This window comes from Peromyscus maniculatus, chromosome 1 (assembly GCF_049852395.1).
Source record: "Peromyscus maniculatus bairdii isolate BWxNUB_F1_BW_parent chromosome 1, HU_Pman_BW_mat_3.1, whole genome shotgun sequence".
Lineage (NCBI taxonomy): Eukaryota > Metazoa > Chordata > Mammalia > Rodentia > Cricetidae > Peromyscus > Peromyscus maniculatus.
Window position 1 is genome coordinate 39,509,267 of NC_134852.1, and position 18,023 is coordinate 39,527,289.

An 18,023-nucleotide genomic window follows, 5' to 3' on the forward strand; every position below is an offset into this window, starting at 1 on the left:
ATGTTTTGTAGTGCTTGGCAAAGCTCTGCAATAAGATTATATTTTCTCATAGGCCTGTAGGCTGCCTTTGTCTTTCACCCTTCCAGTTTCCTTCATGACTGACCACTTGTCAGATAATGTGACACATTCCAAGTGGCAATGACTGAAATTTGGAAGGTTCATCCAGGCTCCTGGTTGTAGACCATTCTGAAAAAAAAGTGTGTTCTTGTAGCAGCATAGACCCAGGTGAGTAGAACATCACTGGGCCTGTGTTACTGAGAAGTCTTAGAGGGGAGCAAAAGTGAGAGATCCATAGATATGAGAGATGGACGGATAGATAGATAGATAGTTTGTTAGAACTATGTTCTGTGTTAAATTCCCATTATTTCAGTGTTTTCTATTTTTTTAACATTTGCACATTATTTTTCTTTCAGTGTCATAATGAACTTATTTTCTCTAACAACCTAGAGTGGTTTTAGTTTCTGAACCCTCTACTCCTTCTAATTCTTTTCCAAGTCCCAACTTGTCAGTTCCTACTATCTTTCTGTTGCTTGTAGAAAAGAAAAGGCTTTCAAGAGGAAACACATAAATATGGTAAAATAAAACTTTGGGACAGGATCTCCAGGAAAATAAATGTAAGTTAAATAATTTGAAAGATGGTATCCTGCATGGGTGAAAAATGGCACTTCCTGAAAACATATTCCTGCTAAATGCTAATGGCTAAGATGGGGCTTAAGCCTCAGAAGATGTTGGCCAAGAATGTCCTTACGACTTCCCAGATTATGAAAACTATTTTATTCCCATTTAAGTTATGAGACAAACGTAGAATTGCACCAAACTGATTGAGTAGCAGGCTATGAAGGAGTCAGATTATCCCCAAGCTGGAACCCCCTCCTGATAGCAGCCTGGCTTTCATAGACCAAGCCAGGCTCTTCCATCATTTTCGGGGAGAATTGTCTGGATTTGTGCTATTAGGATGTCAGCTGTCTCTCCCACATATTAAAATGTCAAGAGAGATGTATACACTGGTAAAGAGAAAGCAGAGTTGATAGCTATAATTTAAACAACTCTCCAATTTGATATGTGTACACCTGCACAGAAGAAAATTCGTGTCGTGTACTGCAACCCACCACAAAATCTCCAGTGATGGAGGAGTTCCAGGTCTAGAGAGAAGACAACTGCTATTGTTTTGTTGACTAGAATGATTGGTGTTTACATTTCCCTTCTAAACCCTTGTGGTTTTGCAGGAGATTAATGTAGTTTCAGGTTCAGCTGTAACTGTTACAGTCTGACTCTTTGCTGGCCTTCCCTTGGCATTGTTTCTGTTGCTGCTGGAGAGAGTTGTCATTATTTAGGCTGCTGAGACTCAGTGGCTGCTGTTGTGGTGAGATAGCCGGCTGGTACTCAGAAATGGATCATGCACAAAGTAGTCCTTTCAAAGCTCAGGGATTGTCCTGCCAGTAGGAGTCCAGTGGAATTGAGAGCTAGAGCAGTAGAGTAGTGTTGGGAACACAGAAATGGATGACTGTGCCTTGACCTTTCTTGCTTGGATGATCTGGCATGACTACACCCTTGACAAATGTCACTATCTTACAAAAATACTAGTTCCCGGAAAAAAAACACAAAATGTACTTTTAGAATAACTTCCTGAAACATGTTCAGGTTGGAAGGTTGTACAAACTTTGGACCAAAGAGACTTCACCCTGATCCTATTCTTCAGAAATTTTCCATCACCCCCTTTCCCCTATTCACTTCTCCTATCCCCCAGTATATATAAGCCTGCCTTCCCTTGCAATAAACGAGACCTTGACACGACTCAGACTGACTCTGTTTTTCTTTATGCGCCTGGTCTCCTTTCTCTCTCGCCCACATTGGTTTTTCAGGAGGTGCCTCCTCGGGTCCTACCTAATAACCTGTCCTGCTGGATGGGTCGAGTGGTGCCTGAATGTGGGCCTCGAGGCACAGTGACCTACTGGACAACAGATTACGACAGAGCTCCATACTACGCAGGGTAGAGACGCCTGTACCGCATCACTCGTGCCACATGGGAAGCCGGGGTAAATACAGTTGTCCCATAACCATGGGCAAGAACTTATCTAAAGAGGCTCTTTTTGTTAAAGAATTGAAAGGCAACCTTAGGGAGAGAGGAATAATAATTAAAAAAAAGGATCTGATAAAATTCTTCCAATTTGTGGAGGAGAAATGCCCCTCGTTGGTGATTAACGGACCATGGATTCACCCTCTGACTTGGAACAAGGTTGGAAAAGATATTAACAAATTGCTCAGAGACGGGGAAAACATCCCCGACGCCGTTTTTAGTTTTGGTTTTTTTTTTTTAATGTATATTTTATTTTCCAATACCATTCAGTTCTACATATCAGCCATGGGTTCCCCTATTCTCCCCCCTCCCACCCCCTCCCCTTACCCCCAGCCTACCCCCCATTCCCACCTCCTTCAGGACAAGTCCTCTCCCAAGGACTGCAATCAACCTGGTAGACTCAGTCCAGGCAGGTCCAGTCTCTTCCTCCCAGACTGAGCCAGGTGTCCCTGCATAAGCTCCAGGTTTCAAACAGCCAACTCATGCAATGAGAACAGGACTTGGTCCCACTGCCTAGTTGCCTCCCAAACTGATCAAGCCAGTCAACTGTCTCACCTATTCAGAGGGCCTGATCCAGCTGGGGGCCTCTAAACCTTTGGTTCATAGTTCATGTGTTTCCATTCATTTGGCTATTTTTTTCAATAATTGAGTAAAACTGAAATTTATTATAAGCCACAGTCATCCTAGGGTCCTCCATGCTATATATATAGCCTCTATGGTTCTATGGGTTGTGGTCTGATTGTTCTTTATTTTATATCTAGAATCCACCTATGAGTGAGTACATACCATGACTGTCTTTCTGGGTTTGGGTTACCTCACTCAGGATGATTTTTTCTAGTTCCATCCATTTGCCTGCAAATTTCATGCTTTCATTGTTTTTCTCTGCTGAGTAGTACTCCATTGTGTATATGTACCACATTTTTTTCATCCATTCTTCCGTTGTTGGGCATCTAGGTTGTTTCCAGGTTCTGGCTATTACAAATAGTGCTGCTATGAACATAGCTGAACATGTATCTTTATGGTATGAATCAACATTCCTTGGGTATATGCCCAAGAGTGGGATGGCTGGGTCTTGAGGTAGTTCGATTCCTAATTTTCTGAGAAACCGCCATACTGATTTCCACAGTGTTTGTACAAGTTTACATTCCCACCAACAGTGGAGGAGTGTTCCCTTTGCTCCACATCCTCTCCAACATTGGTTGTCATTGGTGTTTTTGATCGTAGCCATTCTAACAGGTGTAAGGTGATATCTCAGAGTCATTTTGATTTGCATTTCTCTGATGATTAAGGATGTTGAGCATTTCTTTAAATGTCTTTCAGCCATTTGTAGTTCCTGTTTTGTGAATTCTCTGTTTAGCTCTTTAGCCCATTTTTTAATTGGACTGTTCACTACTTTCATGTCTAGTTTCTTGAGTTCTTTATATATTGTGGAGATCAATCCTCTGTCAGATGTGGGGTTGGTGAAGATCTTTTCCCATTCTGTTGGCTGTCTTTTTGTCTTATTGACTGTGTCTTTTGCCCTGCAAAACTTCTCGTTTCGAGAGGTCCTATTTATTAATTGTTGTGCTCAAGGTCTGTGCTGTTGATGTTTTATTTAGGAAATGGTCTCCGGTGCCAATGCGTTCAAGAGTGCTTCCTATTTTCTTTTCTATTAAGTTTAGTGTAACTGGATTTATGTTTAGGTCTTTGATCCACTTGGACTTGAGTTTTGTGCATGGTGACAGATATGGAACTATTTGTAATCTCTTACATATTGACATTCAGTTATGCCAGCACCATTTGTTGAAGATACTTTCTTTTTTCCTTTGTATAGTTTTGGCTCCTTTGTCAAAAACCATGTGTTCATATGTGCATGGATTAATGTCAGGGTCTTCAATTCGATTCCATTGGTCCGTATGTCGGTTTTTATACCAGTACCAAACTGTTTTTATTACTATAGCTCTATAGTAGAGTTTGAGGTCAGGGAAGGTGATGCCTCCAAGGGTTGCTTTATTGTATAGGATTCTTTTAGCTATTATTTGTTTTTCCATATAAAGTTGAGTATTTTTCTTTCCAAGTCTGTGAAGAATTGTGTTGGGATTTTGATGGGGATTGCATTGAATCTGTAGATTGCTTTTGGTAAGATTGCCATTTTTACTATGTTAATCCTACCTATCCATGAGCATCGGAGATCCTTCCATTTTCTGATATCTTCTTCAATTTCTTTCTTTAGAGATTTAAAGTTCTTATCAAAAAGGTCCTTCACTTGTTTAGTTAGTGTTATCCCAAGGTATTTTATATTATTTGTGGCTATTGTAAAGGGTGATGTTTCTCTGACTTCTTTCTCAGCCCTTTTATCATTTGTGTATAGGAGGGCTACTGATTTTTTTGAGTTGATCTTGTATCCTGCCACTTTACTGAAAGAGTATTAGCTGTACGAGTTCCCTGGTAGAGTTTTTGGGGTCACTTATGTATACTATCATATCATCTCCAAATAGTGAAAGTTTGACTTCTTCCTTGCCAATTTGTATCCCTTTGATCTCCTTTTGTTGTCTTATTGCCCTAGCTAGAACTTCTAGTACTATATTGAATAAATATGGGGAGAGTGGACAGCCTTGTCTTGTTCCTGAAAATTTAGTGGTATCGCTTTGAGTTTCTCTCCATTTAATTTGATGTTTACTCTTGGCTTGCTATAAATTGCTTTTATTATGTTTAGAAATGTTCCTTGTATTCCTGATTTTTTTAAGACCTTTATCATGAAGGGGTGTTGGATTTTGTCAAAGGCTTTTTCAGCATCTAAGGAGATGATCATGTGGTTTTTTTTCTTTCAGTTTGTTTATATGGTGTATTACATTGACTGATTTTCCTATGTTGAACCATCCTTGCATCCCTGGAATGAATCCTACTTGGTCGTGATGGATGATTGTTTTGATGTATTCTTGGATTCGGTTTGCCAATATTTTGTTGAGTATTTTTGCATCAATGTTCATGAGGGAGATTGGTCTGTAGTTCTCATTCTTTGTTGCATCTTTGTGTGGTTTGGGTATCAGGCTAATTGTAGCCTCATAAAAAGAGTTCAGTAGTGTTCCTTCTGTTTCTATTGTGTGGAACACTTTGAACGGATTGGTATTAGTTCTTCTTTGAAAGTCTGGTAGAATTCTGCACTGAAAGCATCTGGTCCTGGGCTTTGTTTGGTTGGGAGACTTTTGATGACTGTTTCTATTTCTTTAGGAGTTATTGGTCTATTTAAATGGTTTATCTGATCTTGATTTAATTTTGGTATGTGGTATTTATCCAGAAAATTGTCAATTTCTTCCTGGTTTTCCATTTTTGTGGAGTACAAGTTTTTGAAGTATGAGCTGATGATTCTCTTGATTTCCTCGTTGTCTGTTGTTATGTCTCTCTTTTCATTTCTGATTTTGTGAATTTGGGTACTCTCTCTTTGCCTTTTGTTTAATTTGGCTAGGGGTTTGTCTATCTTGTTGATTTTTTCAAAGAGCCAACTCTTTGTTTCATTGATTTTTTTGTATTGTTCTCTTGTTTTCTATTTTGTTGATTTCAGCCCTCAATTTGATTATTTCCTGGCGTCTATTTCTCCTGGGTGAGTTTGTTTCTTTTTGTTCTAGTGCTTTCAGTTGTGCTGTTAATTCATTGGTATGGGATTGCTCCATCTTCCTCATGTGTGCATTTAGAGCTATGAATTTTCCTCTTAGCACTGCTTTCATAGTGTCCCATAATTTTGGGTATGTTGTACTTTCATTTTCATTGAATTCTAGGAACTCTTTAATTTCTTTCTTTATTTCTTCCTTGACCCATTGATGTTTCAGGTGGGCATTATTCAGTTTCCATGAGTTTGTGGGTTTTCTACAATTTTTGTTGTTGTTGAGGTCTAACTTTAAGGCATGGTGGTTTGATAAGATACAGGAGGTTATTCCAATTTTTTTTTGTATCTGTTGAGATTTGTTTTGTGGCCAAGCATGTGGTCAATTTTTGAGAAGGTTCCATGGGGTGCTGAGAAGAAGGTATATTCTTTTGTGTTAGGATGGAATATTCTGTTAGATATCTATTAGGTCCATTTGAGTCATAACATCTGTTAGGTCCTTTATTTCTTTGTTAAGTTTCAGTCTGGTAGATCTATCTTTTGGTGAGAGTGGTGTGTTAAAATCTCCCACTACTAATGTGTGGGGTTTGATGTGCGTTTTAAACTTTAGTAGTGTTTCTTTTATGAATGTCGGTGCTTTTGTATTTGGAGCATAAATGTTTAGAATCGAGACTTCATCTTGGTGGATTTTTCCCGTGATAAATATGTAATGTCCATCCTTATCTCTTTTGATTGATTTTAGTTTGAAGTCTATTTTATTTGATATTAGGATAGCCTCACCAGCTTGTTTCTTAGGTCCATTTGCTTGGAAAGCCTTTTCCCAGCCCTCTACTCGGAGGTAGTGTCTGTCTTTGAAGTTAAGGTGTGTTCCTTGTATGCAGTAGATGGATGGGTCCTGTTTTCTTATCCATTCTGTTAGCCTGTGTCTTTTTATAGGTGAGTTGAGACCATTGATATTGGTGGATATTAATGACTAGTGATTGTTAATTCCTGTTATTTTTTTGTGGTTGTGTTGGTTGTCCTTCTGTGGTGTATGTTGGTGTAGGATTATCTATTGCTTGATTTTTCATGGATGTGTTTAGCTTCTTTGGGTTGGATTTTCCCTTCTAGTGCTTTCTGTAGGGCTGGGTTTGTAGACAGGTATTGATTAAATCTGGTTTTATCCTGGAATATTTTCTTTACTCCGCCTATGGTGATTGAGAGTTTTGCTGGGTATAATAGTCTGGGTTGGCATCCGTGGTCTCTTAGTGTCTGCATGAGGTTTGTCCATGATCTTCTAGCTTTCATAGTCTCTATTGAGTAGTCTGGTGTTATTCTGATGGGTTTGCCTTTATATGTTACTTGGTCTTTTTCCTTTGCGGCTCTTAATATTTTTTCTTTGTTCTGTGTGTTTAGTGTTTTGATTATTATGTGGAGAGGGGGCTTTTTTTTTTGGATCCAGCCTATTCGGTGTTCTGTAAGCTTCTTGTATCTTCATAGGTATTTCTTTCTTTAGGTTAGGAAAGTTTTCTTCTATGATTTTGTTGAATATATTTTCTGTGCCTTTGAGTTGGTATTCTTCTCCTTCTTCTATCCCTATTATTCTTAGGTTTGGTCTTTTCATGGTGTCCCAAATTTCCTGGACGTTTTGTGTTACGACTTTTTTGTCTTTAATGTTTTCTTTGACTGACGCATCCATTTTCTCTATCGTGTCTTCAGTGTCAGAGATTCTCTGTTCCATCTCTTGCAATCGGTTGGTTATGCTTGTTTCAGTAGTTCCTGTTCGTTTAGTCAGGATTTCTACTTCCAGCATTCCCTCAGCATGTGTTTTCTTTATTGTTTCAAATTCATTTTTCAGATCTTGGGATGTTTCTTTCATCTGTTTAATTGCTTTTTCTTGGCTTTCTTTGATTTCTTCCCATTTTTTTGTTCGTTTTTTCTTCCATTTCTTTAAGGGAGTTTTTTATTTCCTCTTTAATGGAGTTTTTCATTTCCTCTTTAAGGAAAGTTTTTATTTCCTCTTTGAGGGAATGTTTTATTTCTTCTTTAAGGGCCTCTATCATCTTCTTAAAGTCATTTTTAGGGTTGATTACTTCTGTTTCTTCTGTCTTGGTATGTTCAGATATTGCAGGTGTAGAATCACTAAGTTCTGATGTTGCCATATAGGTCTTTATGTTGTTGCCTCTATTTTTACACTGGCATCTACTCATCTCTTCCTCTGTGCAGTGCAAGTGGTGTCTGTGTCTGAGAGTGCCTCTCTTGTTCTAATTTTTAGTCTTGGTTTAGTAGGGGTTCTTGGTTAAATTGGTGCTATTGGGCTATTTCTTCAGGGGCAGCTGATTTCAGTCGGTGAAGTATATACTTATGATTCTGGTGATCTGATTTGGTGGCTGGGTAGCGCCTTCTTCTGTGTTCCCAGGTCACACTTTGTTCATTTGTCAACTCCTCAGCTGATCTTGTTTATTCAGACTTCAAACTGTAGGCATCTGAATCCTCTCCCAGATGGGTTTCAGCTGAGCAGGGTAGTCTCACCAACACCTCCAAGTTGTTGGGTTCCACAGGATCAGCAGCTGGGCCCTGGGTTGTCCTCAGACAGAGTGTTCAAATTTGTTCTGGTTCTGTCCCATGGAGATAGCTTCTTCCCCTGGTGTTGGGGTTAGAGGCATCCCTGTTCCAAGCTGCGTCTGCTTGTCTCCGTCCCTGGGCCTGTCTACCTCTGCGGTCTGCCGCCAGGCCTGTATGTCTCTGCCGGCTGCCGATGCAGGCCTACCTACCATTGCTTGTCACTGCTGCTGGGCCCATTTACCTCTGCGGGCCGCCACCGGGCCTGTATGTCTCTGCCGGTTGCTGCTGGGCCTGAATGTTTCTGTTGGCCGCCGCTGCCAGGCTTGTCTACCTCCGCGGGCCTGTGCCACAGGCCTACCTGCATCTGCCTGTCTCCGCCACTGGGCCTGTCTACCCGTTTTTAGTTTTTATGGTGTGATTAGAGATATTTTAAAGAAAACAGAGGGAGTCGAACATGTTTCACATTTATTAGCCCTTGTGGAGGAGTTTCTCTCAGACTCCCCTGCCTGAAGCCCGATAATGAGTCTGGAGCCAAGGTGGCCACTTCACCAAAAACTGAAAGTAAAACAAGAACGGCCGCTTCTCCCCTGATGGCGACTCTTGCTCTTGGGAGCAGAGGAGCCCTTCTGTATAGAAGCTTAATAAATCCTCCTGCTATTGCATCAACTGGACTGGAGTCTGGGATCTTGGGGCGCCCACTTGAGACCCTAAACTTTGGGGTCCAACATTGGAGGTTCCACCGAGATTGGGGTGCCCCCCGGAACCCCTCTCTGCCAGTTGGAGGTAAACATGAGCTCGATCTCTTTTATGTTATTGTGTCTTGTCTTTTGTCTGGTTGATTTGGCATTTGTATTTGGTGCCTGCAGAAGTGTGCAGGACTTGTGTCTGGGACTTATGTGGGAGAGCAGACGTGCTCAAGTTCCTGGGTCCCCACTCTGGAGGTCTCCTCCAGAATGATCTGAAGAAGGAGATGAGTCTCTCCTTCCCTGGGGGAGGGAGGCTGTTCACAGCAGCCTCTCCCATTTTAATTTGAATTTGTACTTTGTACTTTTGTAGCTGAATCAAGTATCGCGTGGACTGTGTCTGTCCTTGTCTTTTTTTTTTTTTTGGAGTCTGTCTTTTGCCTCTACCTTTCTCTCTCCATATGGGGCAACAACTAACTACCCCCCTAAGTTTGACTTCAGATAACTGGAAGGATGTCCTCGATTAGGCTCGCAATTCCTCTCTGGAAGTCAAGAAAAAGAAATGGATCACCTTCTGTTCCTCGGAATGGCTGGTCTTTGGGGTCAGCTGGCTGGGGGATGAGACTTTTAACACTGACATCATTTCACAGTTGAAGGCTCAGATCTTTGACCAAGGACCAGACCAGCACCCAAACCAAGTGCCTTATATTTCGGTCTGGGAAAGTTTAGCTAGAGACCCACCTGTCTGGGTGAAGCCGTTTCTCACTGCTTCACCTGCCCCAGCACCAGACCTCCCCCTCTCCCTTCTCAAACTCCCTTATACCTTTACCCTCAGCTCCACAGCCTTCAGCTCAGGCTGCTCCTCAACCGTTTCCCAGCTCTCCTACTTTCTCCCTTTACCCCCTTAAGGAAATCCAACATGAATCTAAAGAAAAGAAACCCCCAGGCCTTCCAGAGGACCAGGGAGACTAATGATAAAATCACACCACCACCCCCTTGCGCCGATCTGCCCACCAGCGCAGGAAAAAAAATCCTCCAAAATGGCTCCGGACACTGGCTAGGCAGCCTGTGAGCAATGGAGCAGAGCGGAGCTGGCAGGAGTCAGCTGGAGCCTTGAGGAGCTCAGAATGTGGGGGCTGTTGGAGATATAACTGCCCTACCAGGATCACAGCTGACAGGTCTGTGGGCCCAGTCGGGGCATGGAATCTCCCATGCTGTTGGACGGGACTCCCAAGACCTTCCCTGGTAGCTAAAACCTGATCAGAATCTGGCTCCAAGAATGGAATGTCACTCCCTATATGAGGTTAAACTACAGTTTCTTATCTGAGGTACAGTACAGATGCAAATTTGGATTTCTAGATTACTGAGAAAAATCACAAGAAAGACTTTGATATAAAAGGTTATAGAAGGCCAGTAAACTGTTATGGTTTCTTATACCTGCAAATACTGAATTTAAAAGTTAATTCTGGTTGGTTTTCATCTTAAAAATGGCTAATGATTCTGCAAACTGTTTAGGTGTATATATGAACAGGTATGTGACTTGAAAATGTAAGCAAGCTTTAACTGTATGTATGTATGTATGTATGTATGTATGTATGTATGTATGTAACTTGGATCCAACTGTGTATATGTATGCAAGTAATTATTGCTTTTAAAAAATATATGTAACACCTAAGTACTTATGTTTTTACCAAGTGTTCAACAAGAAGTTTCTAGGAAATTTAAATAGACAACAACATATGTTTAATAAATAATATATTTGATAAATATTAAAGCTACACATCAATGCTTTTACACAGGAATATACATTGCTCTGACAGCTAAACTTTGTAATTTAAGATTTACCCATGTAAAATGATAATGATTTTAAAGACATAAAAGGGTCATAGGAAACAGCTGAGGTTTGCAAATATATGGCAGGACTAAAGTTTCAAAAAAAGTCTGGTGGACCTTAGCAGTTTTAAAATTGCCAATGTCAGGTGATGATCACCGAAAGCACCAGCCATAATAAAATAGAACAGACAGACTATGTATGTGCTGCCAAAGGTAGCGTCAAAGAAATCATCCAAGCCTCTGAATGAAAGAACCAAAAAGATTATAAATGAGTCCCAGATATTAAACTTTGGGACTGTTTGTACTCTGGAGCTTGGTTTTGCTTTATGCCATGTTTTTTCCCCCTTAAAGAACATTTGTAAGATCTTAATCTTTCAGAAACAGTTTTTATAGTTAAAAACCAATGACTTAAAAATGTTTCTCCTTACCCAAGGTACATTCAGGCTTAAGAATGTTGTCTAGCCTCCTTGTATTTGCTAAGTTTGTTAAGCTTAAGTTATTTGGATAAGCTGATACATATATATGTCTTATATTGATATTTTGTTTTGGCCTCTTTACTGAACCTGTATTTGATGCTAGAGGAAGCTTCAACTTAAAAGCATTGTTTTTAGTAGTCAGTCATGAATAATCAAATTTCTTTTTAATTGTAGTCAGGATAAATAAGTACTGATATAATATTACAGAAATAAGTTTACTCATTAATTCAGTCCCTTGTATATGTTTTCAGGGTTGAGCTTGAAACAAATATTTGGAAACAGAGTTTGTCTATTCACACATCTGGACAGCCCTTATGCTTCAGAGTTCTGCAGAATATGGCATTTAAATGTTGATCTAAAAGTTTATTTTATCAGTCAGGCTTCCAGATCCTAGCAGTGACCCAAGGTCTCTGACAAGATTACGTACGAGGCACCACAATACCTCTGCCTGGATTATGACAATGCTGACCACAGGGCAAGATGCCCCAGTGCAAAGCCTGCTGCCAGGACCTAGCCCAGACTGTGTCTCAAAGGATCAAAAGAGTCATAAAAACCTAGACCCACTTCACAGAGGTCGAAAGGACCCCAGATAAATATTCCTAAAGATGGTATTTTTCCTCTCTCCTGGTCTTGGGACTACTGCTTTTTCCATTACTAAGGGTATGGACCTAAGGGTTCCAAATAAATTCATAAATTTTAACTTCTGTACCTAGCTTAAATATGTCTCAACAGATTTCTACTTGGTTGGCAGACACCTCTAAGTTTCAGTTGCTGACTCCACTGCTCCAGATGACTGTGGGCTCCGGACATGCTAAAGGCTAACGTGGACCAGCCCAGCTAACATGATTCTTCTCTGTCCCTATGGGGTCAGGCAGCTACATGCTACTGACAAATGCCCCCTTCCCAGTCTTTGACCAGCTTTTCAGCATTTTGGGGGAGAGGCCCTGATAGTGACGCCCCAATGCCAGCTCGAAGAAGTTCCAGAAGAGAGTACATCGTCCCATTTTCCTTGTTCAGAAAAGGCTGAAATGCTGGGTCAAAAGAAAACTCCCTGACATAGAAACAAGATGGCTAATTATACATGGACTATGCATGGCCATTACAGGCCATGAGTTACTAAAATAGGCCATGAGTTACTAAATGTAATACCATAATTTTAAGATTAAAATTTGCCAAAAGGAAAATGGGTTAATGAAAGATTCTAGCCCTTCAGGCTTACACCCCCAAGCCTCAGGAAAAGAGAAACTTCAAGCACCAGGAAATGAGAAACTAAAATTCTAGTTCCAAGGGCAACCTGACTCAGGCACTACTCAATCACCCCTGCCAAAATGTAACAATGTAAAGTGATTTCTGTTAAGAGATGTGCTCAACTGTGACTGGGATAGTTGCAGATGTTCCAGGAAGGACCACCATGACCTGTGTGTAAACTCCACTCCTGCCTTGATACCCCCCCCGGAGGTTTCAGGGAAAATGTACCTGTTGACATAACTGTACCCCTCTGTGATCGATCTGTACCCAGACCATGATCTTGTCAAACGAAATTGTATGGGAATTGTAACCTTATGGGTTTTGTGGGTTTTTCCTTTATAAACCTTTATGGGGCTGCAGTAAAATGCGGCTCTTGCTCTTAGGAGCAGGGTTTGCCCTTCTATATAGAAGCTTTAATAAATCCCCTTGGCTTTCTACCCTGATCCCCACCCTCCTGGCCCCCCTGATTATTTTCCTTCTCCTCCTCACCTTTGGTCCTTGGGCTTTTCAATGGCTAACACAATTCAATAAAAATCAGATCTATTCAGCTCTATCAAAAACCGTTTCAGTACACTACTATCTGTGGTAGAATTCTAATTGTACTGAAATGTGATTTTGATTGTATGTTAATAAATAAAGTTGCCCGGGGGTCAGAGCTATTAGAGCCATAGAAAGAGCATGGCGGTGGTGGCACACACCTTTAATCCCATAGATCTCTGTGTGTTCAGGGATACAACTAGCATTGGAGACATACGCCTTTAAGACCTAGAGGGCTGTACATACAGACAGTGATGAGGCAGTCATGTGTTTGGGTTTACAACCAATGAGAAGGCAGAATGACTTTGAAACGACTGACACACAAGGAAATAGCTCTCTTTCGGGAAGCATGGACACAGCAGGAGGAAGGGTGAGATTTTAGCTCTGAGCTCTGACCTCTTGGCTTTCTCTTTTACATTGTTTCTGTGTTTCTTATTTAATAACACTGTTGGTTACATCAACATCTGGCGACCAACGTGACAAGAATCCATTAAAAACCACTTGGCTTGGAGGCAGGTCCGCTCTCCCGCAAGGGCGGCAGGCCGGGCAGTCGGCTTCCTAGTCCGAGCGGCGGCCCCCTAGTCCGAGCGGTTGGATTCCTAGCCCGGGCCCAGGTCTGCTTGGCCTCAGGCTGGACTAACTGAGCTGCTTGCTTAAAGCCTGCTTGCTTAAAGCCGGTACTACAGACAACTCAGACCTGCCCTGCCAAACAGGACCCTGCCTGTAAAGCCAACGCACATGGTCGTGGTCGGAGCTTAAGGAAGCCAGACCCAAGCCTTGACTCGGCACAAGAGGGCTGGATTTAAGCTTTAGCTTTAGCTGGCTATGCTTTCTTGTGCGTTCTCTCTCTCTCTCTCTCTCTCTCTCTCTCTCTCTCTCTCTCTCTCTGGATTTACACTAGGTGGCTGGTTTGAAAATCCCCTCGGATTTCTACTGTTCTACGCAGATTTGGTAAGTCATAACATATCAGAAATTTTAAAGGAAACTATCAAAAAGAGAATTTTTTTCACATTAAAAAGAAAATGAGTTTTATGTGTACATTGGAAGAAAATTGGGTTTTTGTTTGAAATTTCAGGCAGTCTGACAATGGAACAACTATATGAGAAGATTAATGTTGATTGAATTATGCAGTTTATTACCATGCTTATCCTCATTTTAATATTTAAAAAGATAGTCAATTTAAGTGCCAGGATGACAGCTTTAGAACAACTTGTAAAACCTGTAAAAATTCAGACAGAAGAAATTAACAGCGAAGTTGTTTCAAGTTTGGATCATAAGGTTATAGAAAGAAAGCCTGTTTTCACACAGTCACCCTTAATTTATCCTGTAACTGTATAGCAGATGCCTGATCAAATGGCTACACAAAATATTTGGGCTCCAATTGAAATGTTGGATTTAAAAATGTTTAAGGAGGCAATAGTATCTTATGGCATGCATTCCCCATATGTAAAGCAAATGTTAAACTCTTGGTCAACATATAATAGGATTGTACCACAGGACTGGCAGGACCTTGCACAAGGTGTTCTGGAACCCAGCCAGAGACTTCAATTTCTGACCTGGTATAAGGATGAGGCTAAAAACATAGAAAAACAATAGAGGGATAAAGGAATACAAGTTTGCCAGGATCTGCTTATTGGAGAAGGCCAATATGCTTCAGTACAAACACAATGTTTATATGATGTCCAAACCCTAATTTTATGTCGAACGGCAGCCTTGAATGCATGGGACAGAGTTGAGGAACCAAGAAAAAAATCTGAGTCATTTACAAAGGTGATGCAAGGCCCAAAAGAGTCTTTTACAGATTTTTTACAAAGACTGGCTTTAGCAGTAAAGAGAATGGTCTCGGATTCAGAAGCTAGTAAGGCAATAATTGAATTTTTGGCCTTTGAGAATGCGAATGCAGCATGCAAAAGAATAATCAAGCCATTTAGGGCAAGATCTGCACCTTTAGAAGATTGGATTAGAGACACAGTTGATGTTGAAGCTGATGAGCATGGTGATATGTGGATAGGAGAAGCAATTTCAAAAGGTTTGAGAAATGTTAGATGTTTTGGATGTGGAAAGCAAGGACAAAAACCAAATTAATTAAGGGACTATTCTATTACTAATCTCAACTCTTTGATTCTATTCTGATTCTTTAAACTCTTCTTAAAGTATGAATTTTATATCAAAATTTACAAGATTAATATATATATATATATATATATATATATATATATATATATATATATATATATATATATTGGTTTTTTGGTCTTTTTAATGGGTTTTGGGTCTGGGATAATTTTCAGTGTTTAGGGGGGTTGGTTACAAGTTATTGTCAAGGGTAGGAAAAAGGCTAAGCAAAGGAGGTTAGATTTAAAGTTCTTATTTAAAAAAAGGAAGAAGAAAGAAAAGAAAAAGACAATTACTAGTTTTAAATACTTTACATTGGATTGGATTGTTTTATATTGTAAACAAATTTGAAATTGATATTGTTAGAAAATGCTATATGTATATTTCTAATTGTATTTATACCATTCATTTAACAATGTAATGCAATTTTCTGATCCTTGAATGTTATTATTACCAACTATTAGGATATAAAGAAATGAAAGTTAGTAGTTAGACATTACAATAGGACTTGTAGTCATATTAGATATGTTTTAAAAATTGAGCAGAGATGTTTTAGACAGGTCATCTTCAAACCCTTCAGAGATCTACAGAATATGGCATTTAAAATGTTTTAATAACTTAGAAAATTTTTCTTTTTTGAGACATGTCGGCTCCTGGCAGTACCAATCTACTTCAGAGAAAATATGGGCATTGAAGAAACTGCATATGGAGTCAACTTTCATTGTGGCAAAAATTAGCCACTGGACAACAAAGTATCCTCCAATCAACAGGACAAAATGGACAGACAGAACATGAAACAAAGGAATACTGACTCTTGTCAAAACAAGTGTGGTTATGGCTTTATCAAAAGACATCTTCTGAGGCCAGGACAATATGGCCCCATCCCTGAAGTGGCCTTCACAATCTGGAAAAGGTACAGTGCCCTTTCCTTTGAAGGCAGCTGAACAGGGAGTGGGCCAATGGCTTCTGATGTGCAATGGAACAGCAGCTAAAAGCTCATGCCTCTCGAAAGTAGACTGGCATTTAATAGAGGGATGTGGAGAAGAAGGGGACATTGAGATGAAGCCATATATACACCGCAAAGAAGAATGGACAGCTGAACTCAAAAACTGTCAACAATTTCCAGAATATAAAATCCTGAATCATGACAAGACACTAGTGGAATTCAGGCGTTTCTGGTACATGGACTGCTCTCACCCAATGTGAGGTTGAACTGTTGACCTGTGTACATCCTACTTCACAAATGAGTCTGTCAGATACACTAAGCTGAAGATGATGCCCCAACACTGCGGAGAAACCTCAGGTGACTGCCTAGGCAGCTGGCTGTTTCTGTCAACTCACAAATATTTTGGAATTTGCTTGCATGCACTTCCTGTTTTTATTTTTGTTAGCTAATATTATTTCCTTCTTGGGTCTCTGAGGGAGTTGAAGATTAGTTAGTTATGGTTGAAAATTAGTTAGTTATAGTTGAAAATTAATTAGGATAGAAAGTGCATTAGATACATCTTGGATTTACCAAAATAAGATAGATAATGGAAATATTTTCTCTGATTTGTCAAATACCTGTTTAGGTATTCATTACTTGTATATATTGTATATAGTTATTGTACTTTTGTATATAGTTTTTCTTTTGTTAGTTATAACCTTTTGTTTTTTTTCTTTCTATTAAAATAGAAAAGGGGAAATGTGTTAGTATTCTAATTGTACTGAAATGTGATTTTGATTGTATGTTAATAAATAAAGTTGCCCGGGGGTCAGAGCTATTAGAGCCATAGAAAGAGCATGGCGGTAGTGGCACACACCTTTAATCCCATAGATCTCTGTGTATTCAGGGATACAGCCAGCATTGGAGACATACGCCTTTAAGACCTAGAGGGCTGTACATACAGACAGTGATGAGGCAGTCATGTGTTTGGGTTTACAACCAATGAGAAGGCAGAATGACTTTGAAACGACTGACACACAGGAAATAGCTCTCTTTTGGGAAGCTGGGACACAGCAGGAAGAAGGGTGAGATTTTAGCTCTGAGCTCTGACCTCTTGGCTTTCTCTTTTACATTGTTTCTGTGTTTCTTATTTAATAAGATGGTTGGTTACATCAACAAACATCAGTTAGAAACTCGAGATCAAACTATCGAAACAGGTGAAAGGCTCAGGTTCAGCGTCCTATGAACCTAAAAACCCCTTACAACAAAGGCTAGAGGGTACTCAATGACGGGATTAGTATGGGGCCTGTGCTTGGAGCACAACGTACAGAGGTTGTCAGAGACCAGCTCAACACGGCAGGTTGCCAGACACGGGATGCCCCCCATATAGCCTAAGACAGGGGCCCTCTCGATTTATGACCAAAGTCTGCTTTGGCCATTTTAAAGAAAGAAGGGGGAATTGGTGGGAACCAAAAAATGGATGAGTGCAAATAGACCTCGCTTGCTTGGATGATCTGGCATGACTACACCCTTGACAAACATAACTAACTTAAAAAAAAAAAACACTCATTCCTGGAAAAAAACACAAAATGTACTTTTAGAATAACTTCCTGAAACATGTTCAGGTTGGTTGGTTGTACAAACTTTGGACCAAAGAGACCTCACCCTGATCCTATTCTTCACAAATTTTCCATCACCCCCCTTCCCCTATTCACTTCTCCTATCCCCCAGTATATATAAGCCTGCCTTCCCTTGCGATAAACCAGACCTTGACACGACTTAGACTGACTCTTTTTTTCTTTATGCACCTGGTCTCCTTTCTCTCTCGCCCACACTGGTCTTTCAGGAGGTGCCTCATTGGGTCCTACCTAATAACCTTGCCTGCTGGAAAGGTCATGGAAGAATAGGGTAGCATGGCTTTCTGTTCCAAAATCAAGTGAACATCCCTTTGTTATGGATGATCAGATGGGTGGAGAACTTTGAAAGTAATTGAAGAGATGGATGC